This window comes from Thermobia domestica, chromosome 3, assembly GCF_964235325.1.
Source record: "Thermobia domestica chromosome 3, izTheDome1.hap1.1, whole genome shotgun sequence".
In the NCBI taxonomy this organism is placed as follows: Eukaryota; Metazoa; Arthropoda; class Insecta; order Zygentoma; family Lepismatidae; genus Thermobia; species Thermobia domestica.
The window spans coordinates 329,317,841-329,327,944 of NC_137456.1; the positions used below are offsets into that span (position 1 = coordinate 329,317,841).

General features: G+C 34.7%; 1 long non-coding RNA gene across 1 annotated transcript; it reads right to left on the reverse strand.

Annotated features, from left to right (window-relative positions):
* Positions 1–1,217: 1,217 nt before the first annotated feature.
* LOC145681942 (uncharacterized) lies at positions 1,218–8,533 on the reverse strand. Its single transcript, XR_014130873.1, has 3 exons — positions 8,377–8,533; positions 4,664–4,802; positions 1,218–1,419 (listed from the first exon to the last, which is right to left on the reverse strand). It is a non-coding gene; the product is annotated as an uncharacterized LOC145681942 (long non-coding RNA).
* Between the last annotated feature and the right edge of the window lie 1,571 nt (positions 8,534–10,104).

Sequence of the window (10,104 nt, forward strand, 5' to 3'; positions counted from 1 at the left end):
CATCCATTTACCCAGATCGGCCCCTACTACTAACAACTTGGTTTTCTTTCTGGACAATGTAATACAATGAACAATGCGTTTACGCTCTTTCTTTTCCTATCATCTGCATTTTCACAAGACAGCAAACCAATATTCACATTCTTTAGACAACACTTTCTCTAATGTCTTCGATAACTGAAGTACAAGATTCAACTTTGCGAGCAGGAAAAGGGAAAAAATAATATTAATAAATAATCAATTATTGTCACTATTACTGATAGAGTTACAAGTAAGAATATTTTCAAGTGCACTTTTTCACAAGTATGTTAGGATTACTTCAAATGTTATTTCCTCCTGCAAATTCACACATAATTACTAAGACGAACCACCATATTTTTAACAAAGGATTACACAAAAACATCTATAGCACATACAGGACATATTTTCAAAACTACATTAAAAATCAAATCAAATAGAAACCTCACTTACTCTTTCTCATTAGAAGGGTCCACTGGATCAATAGCGTTATTTCAGGTTTTGGCAGGAGGAACAAAACTGTTCACTGACATAAGAGTTTCACGTTTTTTCATTACAATATTAGTACACAATTTATTAAAAAGCGTCTATTTCTCAAACTAAGTGCTAAGTGAGGTGCAATTGCCCCTACCCTTCCCACATGATGCCTCTGCAGTGAATCTGCAAACATTGAAGGCTAAAGCGGTAGTCAAGGAAATGGGTAAATTTATCGTTTAATGGAATCTCGTGATTCTGTTCAGTGAAGAAAAACTCTACATGATATGTCGCAAAAGCAAGACGACTCCACATTTTCGCAAAATTGCGGCAAAACACCTAGTCTTGCATTCAGGAATGTACAGTAGTTTGTATACAAAAACGTGTATGTATTCACGACACTTTTCCTTTGTAACAGTAATACAACCAGAGTTAAGTCTACATGTACAGAAATCAGAAGGTTTTCAGAGAGAGAGAAGCAGGGAATCATTTGGGAAGGGCAAGGAGGATAATTACCCCCCTGGGTTTGAGAATCACATGCTCTTCAATACATTGTATACTAAAATATTAATTCAAAAGGTAAAACTCTTATGTTGATGGACTAACTTACTCCTACCTGGCAAAGTCTGAAATGACGCTACTGAAAAAAAAAATACTTAAAGATTTAAACATAAATTAACAGGATTTAGTAAAAACCAAATGAAAACAATTTATTCTTAAATATCTCATCATATTTAATTCTCAAATGATAGTACATGAAATAAAAAAGAAATGATCAGTCTAGTCAATATTCCGTTTATAAACTGACAATGAGTTATTTCATGGAAGTCAAAATTTGTTACGGATAACCCTTAGAAGTATCATGTTGCCGCATCTTCCCTCGCTTTCCGCGGAATGGATTCAACTTTTGGATTAATTCCAACAAAACACCTGAAATCAGAAACAAATATATTTCGAAGCTAGAGAAAAATAGGCAAAACCTATTTTTATTTCTTTTAAGTTGTAAATTGACTTATGTAACACTGAGCGCAATATCATGCTTAATGGTGTTTCTCTTATGTCTCTCATACCATTACATTTTCCTTTCCTGTACGATTTTTTTTTAAGACAACTCTTCTCTGTTTCATAAACAATACTATGAATTATTCATATACATTTGCATTAACTATTCTATAAATTTACTTAAGTTTTGATTAACACTAACCATTCTCATTTTGCACTATTTCACATCCGTGAAGCTGGCATAAAAACTGTGGATTAAGATATATAGAAGTCTCGAAAACAGGTTTGTATTTGTGGAAAACGATTAACAGTTTCGCACCATAAAAGGTAACAAGAAATAGTGTATTATCTTCAGTATTACAGATTTCACCTAATAGTGGTATCAAACACAAGAAGTGTGCTTTTCAGTTACAAAGGGAAACCATATGTGTCTGGGATACATAGATATGGACAATATTCATAATCCTACTAAATGGGTGAGAGAACCGAATGAGTAAAACTGTGCATTTCACGAACGTCCAACGTGGTGAGATGGTTGCATGCTACATCTAATGTGTAACTGGTTCAGGATACTTAAGCTTTAAAAAACAAACAAACAAACAAACAAACAAACAAAAAAACAGAGACTTACTTAGGCTGTTGCAGTGAAGAGGAAAAGTGGTGCGACGTTCCTGAACACAAAAGCAGCGAGGACAACCTCGCATTTTGGCCTCCAGAACTGTAGAGCGTTTAAGTGGATTGTTCTGTGGAATTGCAATCATCTATCTCCACGCTCACAGTGTATCAGGTTCTATTCACCGTAAGTGTTCGGCACATGATGTGAAAACTTAGGTCTTATGGCAAAGTAGCTACCCATAAGTAATTTTACTCCGACAAATGTTGTGAAGCCACTTTACTTGGTGTATGGAGCGACGTCACTGGATCACGCAACAAGAGAGAATCGTTATTAACTTGAACTAATCTTGTATACGTCAGTCATATAAGTAACTGCCGAAATTTTCGATAGGAACTCCCGTCTTCATTAAAACACCACCCACTTAACAAAATTATAAATATGCCCGGAAATAAAGCTGTGTGAAAATAAACCTGTTTTGTGCCATACAATCTTCAAACTTTAAAGCTTGTGCGCCAGATGACAGTTGATTATTTTAACTCGTTTGTTGTTCAAGTGGTCTTTGTCAAGATTCAAACTAGGTTGTTCATTCTTGTATAAAACTATTCATAAACTCTTAATGAACAAATTTGTTCTGTGTAGCACTTTAATATCATTGACCTGTGTTTGAACGCATGAAAATGTTGTGACAAGTCTGAAAGTACCTTATCATCCTCTTTATCGAATCTGGAATACTCTTTGACCTTAGTGGCTATAGGCTTTTTTTGTCATATCTATGAAGAACTCTGTTAATACATGTACATTATGAATAACTGTTTTCTGGAACTTCAACTATGAAGTGTATGGGTTGAATGGTACAATACAGGTTTATTTTCACATCACTTTAGTTCAATTTCGATGCAATAACTTACTAAACTGAACCTGCAACAACTTAATAAAATTTCAACCTACTGGTTAAAAAAATGTAATTGGTTAGTTTGTAGTCTTCATTTCTTTAGGGTGTCGCGGTGGCTCAGTGGTAGAGCGTTCACATCTAGTGCATGGGGTCCTTAGATCGATTCCAGCTCGCGGAAAGTGAGCTTTGTGTTAGACAAACACCGTGTGGGTGGGTTTTCTCGGGATTCTCCCGTTTTCTCCCACTTTCTTCATTCCACAATTTCTTTCATTTCTCCTCATTACCGTCTTCTTTAGTCTAGCCGGCATAACCATGGGATGCAATACTCAAAGATTTCATTTCATTTACTTTTATTTATTTGTTAACTTCTTTGTTCAAATATCAGCAAACGACTTCGTTTTAAAAAAACTTTTATTTCATAAAATTATAGGCAGAAGTATGGAGAAATTATTGCATACGTATTTTGCAGAAGGCACGCGTGCTGATTATTCGGCTAACCGGAAGCCCTGCCATATTTATTTATTTTAATATTAAAAAATTGAAGTGAGATCTACTAATGTTAAGACATTGTTCTTGTAAAAGCGAATCATCTCACTACTGAATCAGGGTCAATTATATAAACGCACTAAGCAACGCTATACTGTAGATTCAAGATAGATGATAGTTAAAATTAACGGGCTTTGATGTTTGCCTCATCTAATATTTCGGCACATATTAAGTCTATCTTCAGCGAAAAGTTGTTTATAATGAAACCCTTGAATAAGTGCAAAAAAAAGTAAATCATTAATATATGGTATGGATGTGTGGTGTTTGGTGAGCAAAATAATTATATATAAAAAAAGAATGTAAGAAAATATCGCTCAGCATTAGGAATGATTTCAACTTACAGCGTACAGACAGTAATGAAGACAAGCGGATCATAATGTAGCAATTAGTAAACCGAGGTTTTATGTTGACGCAGAGCAAATGGTAACAACTGCCAAGTAGCCACACCATACGATTGTTTCATAATAAGGAAAGAAAAAAAAAGTTATCAAAGATGTAGTTCAGTTCAGTATGAGCTGTAAATATTTTAAATAATGTATTCATTTTTATAGATAAATTGCCAATCTTTCCATATTATTTGAAATTTTCAGTCTTTCATGATTTTAAAAATTATTCCTTTATAAATACCTAAAGACAATCATATTTTTTTAAAAATCTCGCATTTCATAGAAAAATATACTCAACTCATAGAAAATTATTTGTTAAAGTTCAAGAGTTGTATTCAAAATGAACACTACCATGCAATCATTTAAGCTTATATTAAGTTTAAGAATAAGGATTGAAGAGTAATATTTATTGATAAGTTGTGCCATGCAAAATTTATGAGATAACTATACATTGAAAAATTGAAAATAAGCATGAAACACTTTACGTTAAAGAGAGTTTCCAACTGTTGCTAAATAACAACGATAATTATAAAAAGCAATAATTATTGTATAAAGCAAATGAAGTTGGTGTGTCTTAGCCAGCAACTCAATATGCTGATTAATATGTCCGATAAATTTTGAATGTTCAGCAAAGCAGTGTATTAAATTGAAAACTTCTTACCAAAAAAAAAAAAAGTATGTTTACAGGGCTACTGTAAAATTTGTAACCTTAATTTCCCTAGCCTTACTCACCTTTTTTCCTTGCAATCAACTGTTGGAGAAAGGCACGAAAGCGAAGTCATATTCCGATCTCCACTATTTTCATTAACTGGTTAAAATGTATAACGAAGCATCCACAGAGAATTTCGAGTTAAGTGCGTGAGAGTAGGACCTGAAATATGGAAAATACGTAAATTTTCAACGAAAGACATAGTATTTTTTTAATTCACGCTAGATAGTTTAATGTAATATTTTCAGACGTAAAAATCTGCGTGCTGCTGGTACTATTTTCAGTGGATGCATGCTGACATGAGACATTAGGGTATAATGAGGAAATTAGTTCGGCGTATTCAAAGATGGCAACTCGGTGTTCGATTTCGATTTTGAGTGTTATAAGAATGTGTGTTGTGAAGAAAAGAGTTATTATATGTTGTGGACCGGTACGTATTATTGAAATTGAGCAGAAAATATGACCAATGTAGAAAAACATTGAAAATAAAGAAATGTAGAAACAGTCGTACGTATATTAAAATGTGTTAATGATGTGAGAAAAGTGAGCACATGAAAGGTTATCAGAGGAATTCAAGTTCTCTACCACAAACCAGTTAGTTGTTTATAGCTTCCTAAATGCAGTGTCGGCATTGTACAAATCGCAAAGGTAAGTAATCGCGTGTTAAGATAATAACCAAATTTATCTAAGTGTTTTCAACGACATCCTTGTTTACGCGAATACCTACCATCGCTGACACGCCTGCTACCCAGTGACGACGCCAGAAGGGGGGCAAGTGGGGCGAGCGCCCCCCTGGTGGCTACTCCTGCCCCCCTGACTACCATCCAGACTGCCCCCCAGACTCCTACAATCATAAAACGTTCTACATATAGTATTTTATATCAGTATCATAACGAATCTCATTGTCAGATCGTACTATTTATGCATTTACTATGTGGCAGATTAGTCCTCAAGCTTTCTTCTTTGAGCGTCTGGATATGCACGCATATTTCTGTTTTCTAATTTAGCGCCTTTTCCTGTAAATTTTAGTTACAGTTCTTTCTTATGAATTTTAATTACTGTGCCTAGCGAACAATAGTAGATTTGGTCGACTTGTTTTCTTCTCATTGGATCAACTTCGGTTAGAAACAAAAGAAAGGTAAAACCATTACATAACTTGTTTGTATTTATTGAGATTTGAAGTTTTCAGTTTCATATTTTGTTTTATTTAAAGGTTCTATACTTCTATTTCCTGAAACATTATTCTCGGCTTTCAATATTCAGAGGATGTGTTTATAACAGCTTCATTTACGACTACCAGGGCTTAATTTTTTGAAGGGGATAAAAAGAGTTGTGTTTTCCCTTACTGCAAATGATGATAATAATAAATGTATGGATGATTATTTATTTAGCTCCCCCTCCAAAAAAAATGTATTGTCAGAGTGCTGATCTTTAGTTAGTACTTGGTATGCACTAGTGCTCCCTTACTTATTTTGTTTCAAAGTACTGACATGACGTCTACCATATTCCCTAGAAATGTACATGGAGCTGCTGAAAAATTCGTAGCCCAACCCAGGAGTGCACGTGGAATGGTGAAGTTTTACTTCTTCTACACTTCCCCCGAGAGTCAATATACTACCTTATACAGTAAACCAGTTTTGCAGAAGTTAAAAAAAAAAAATCTGGAGACTTCCTCGCACCACTGTTCGTAACACTACCATTATCAGATCTAAAGTTCAATCAGATCAAAGTTTGGGAAATAAATACATTCAATAGTTAAACAGAGCTAAATTTGGGGAACAAGGATGATGATCTAGACATTGAAATCCTAGATTATGCAATGCTAATTGTGTTCGCAGGGGTTCGATGGACAGGTGTATTCTCTTAAAGGAACACAATTCCTTTCTTTTCATTTTCTGCGGTGTTGAACTTTGAATTGTTCTTTCAGTTTTGTGAGTAATGTAGAGATTCTGAATTAGATATCTGACCGTTGCGGAGGTAGTCTATGAGTACGACTCCATACTTATCCCAGAAGAATGTTGCAAACAGTTTTTCAACCTACTTCTGTGTCTTGAACTTCTTGGGGCGAGGGAGAAATGAGTGCTACTACTCCATTGACTGTTGTTCCGTTTCAGGATCATAGTGGTACAACCATATTTCGTTCATGGTTACTTTTCGTGAGCGAAATGATCAGCATTACATTCAAATTGGAAGAAGACTTCTCTTAATGCCGTCACTCTTTTATTTTCCTGACAGATTTTTTGGGAACCCATTGTGTCAAGAACTTGCGCATACCCAAGCCATTCTGAATTATACTACCGACGCGTTCCAGAGAAATGTCCACACTCTCTGACACAAGTTTTACTAAGACGGTAAAAACTGAGGAAGGGGGTTGCAGCCAGATCTCAGACTATAAGAAGTATATCGTGAGTTTACTATACACTTCAAAAAGTGTATAAATAATAGCTTAAATTCTTTTTGTCAGTCAAAAACTGGGGTGGCGTAGGAACCCCGGCCCCAGGTTATATCTAACACTGGCTGAAATGCTGCAATTTTCAAGAATAATGTCACAAATTGCATCCATGATTTCGGGAACAGTCACTGGATGTAAAGTCATCCTGGGTGTAAAGCATAATTTGTTGAGAAACCGCCACGTTTGAACTAAGCCATCACTTCTTCACCACTGTACATAATCACTTCAGAGGCCTGAGAAGGCAGTAAGAATTTCATTATTAATATGAAAATTTGTTTTCATTATTAATATGAAAATTAGTTGAAAACATGTTTTTCAAAACTACAGTTTCATCTTTCTCCCTAGTACCTACACTCCTTCTGGGTTGGATTACGAGATTTTCAGCAGCCCCTCGTAAATTATATATACGTAGCATGTAGTACTAGACGAATTTGTTACTTGTAGCAAACTTGAAAGCAATTCAATTTAGGTTTCAAAAGTTGCATTGAAAAATATTTCATGTGCAGACGTTACTTATTTGTTAGTTACAAATTTTACTTGAAATAAGTTTATCATATAGACCTAATGTAAAACTAACAACGAGATACACAATGTAAAGTAAGTCAAACATAATAAATGCTATTTTTGGTGTGGAAAATAGCCGCCCCCCCGAAAATGTATCTGCCCCTCCTTTGCCCCCCTAGGAACTTAAAGCTGGCGTCGTCTCTGCTGCTACCTACGCATGCACCCCTTGCTATCACTCGGGCTGCCCTGTCCTGACTCTATTACATGGCATTCGTCCGTTTAGTGGCCACCCAGCACAGGTTACTGCAGTTTTATAGCATATATCCGGACGCAGTATTTACACACAAACGGGGAGGTCCTCTTAAAGTGAATGCGCACCAAGAAACAATTTCTAAGGTAGTGACAGTGAATTTCTTGATAAATAATAAAATTTTAACGTTTATAGGCCTGAAAATACTGGATCTACTCTACGGCACAAAGGCCCAATTTTTTCCTTGCACTTAAATTGACGGCACACATTACTACTTGCACTAGAACAGTTCCGAACGTACTTTTCCTTATGTGATGTTGCATAATATGCGACTTGAACGTCAGTGCGTTATTTGTACACTGAACATGCGATCAATCTTTGGATGCAAAAAACCGAGGTACTTCACCGGTTAAAACTTTACACAGAAGACGATCATGAAATACTAAAAGAAATTTGAACTCCAATCCGTAAAATATGAGCAATAAGAACCCTATAAATATACTTAAAATAATAGTAATAAATGTACTCACCTATAATGTAAATGAAGAAAACGTATAATCAACAATTTCTAACGTTGGAATACACACAACACAAACAATCTCATTACTGGCGAGATTTTTTTTTTTTTTTTTTTTGTCTTAAATGCTTCAGTTGCGGAAACAACTTTCATTTGTCATAAAAGTATCTTACGACAGTGTCTGCAACCACTAAATATAAGGCTAAAAGTATTTAATAATTCTTCAATTTATTTTGCAATTAAACCAGAAGAAATAATGAAAAACATCTTTGAAAGTTATTTTCTTTCGTATAACTTAATACTCATTCTATTATTCGAAATATGATAACAACTTCAAACAACTCGAAAGAACTTTGGTCAAATGCTGGATACACTGTTCAAAATTTACGGAAATTTCACCTGAAATGTAAATTCTGGTAAAAGACCTGTAAACTTTACGGTGAATTTTCTGCGAAACCACCTGAATTTTTAAGAGTGTAACATCACTCGGAAACTCATGTTGAGGGTAAGGCATATGATGAAGAGCAATGAAATTATATCATTCAACCCTTTTGTGCGTACATTCAGTAATAACGGAAATAGAGAGACCAAATACGGATAGGAATTAATTACTATTGCTATCATGCTATCTGGTGATCTTCGTACTTCGATACAATACGGGTGAATAGTAGGTACCATGATTTCGTTGGGCTGGCACCAAATTATAGGTCAGTATGGGCGTGATGAGATTGAAATCGAGACTGATCGCACCAGGGTTTGCTGGTCATAACCAGCTGTTTAAAAAAATGGTTTAAACAAAAACACGAAAAATGTTCGTAAAAGTGAAAATGTCCGTACAATCTTGATGAGTACACATTTATGGGTTATCACGTTTCACTCCCGTATATTATTCGTATTATATTCAGACCTAAATTCCCCATTCATTACTCAAAAAGATTATACTACAAAAGCAACTTTTGTATTTTTTTATAAGTTTATGAATGCTTCTTTTGTGATTTTTTTATAGTTTGTTATTATTGTTATGCAATTTCAATCAAAGAAAAATTCTAAATATTGTTTCGTTTTAATAATGTTTACTGTTGATAAAATACATCGAAATGCTGTAGTTTTTGGGGGGAGGAGGGTTCATACAAATCCCACGAGAGGCATTTATTGAAATCAGAAGTATCTTTGTTATTTATTTATGTATGTATAAATGGGTCAGAGCCAAACTGGACTCAAATAATTCGTATCTTTATTCACTTTTCTTACTGATATGCAAATTAAGCCTATTTCTTCTTCTTCTCGGTGTATTTCTAACTTGGACTTATAAAAGTCGTAATGAACTAACTTGGACTGAATTAGTTCTTCTGTACTCTGCAGCATTTTGAAATTGTCCATATGTAATTCTGTATAATGTTTTCACTTGTGCAACTGGTTATCTTTTTGTCCTTCTGAACTGACTCTTTACAGTTACATTAACAAGTACCTAAAGATCAGGACAACGTATTTTTACCAGGAGTCCTCCATGAGTGAGTCGGCAGACATATCGCATTTGTGGTCAATTAGTCCAGGATTAAGCCGAGAAGCGGTTTGATTCCGCTTTAAGCTTATGTGACCTCTTCCAGCATAACCCGGTTGTTGCACAATAACACCAAGATGAAACAAATTTATTTCTCTCCATATGTGATATAAATACATACAGCAAATTTTTTAAACAAAAAATCTTGTTTAAACCCAAAAAAATACCGGGTTTAAACAA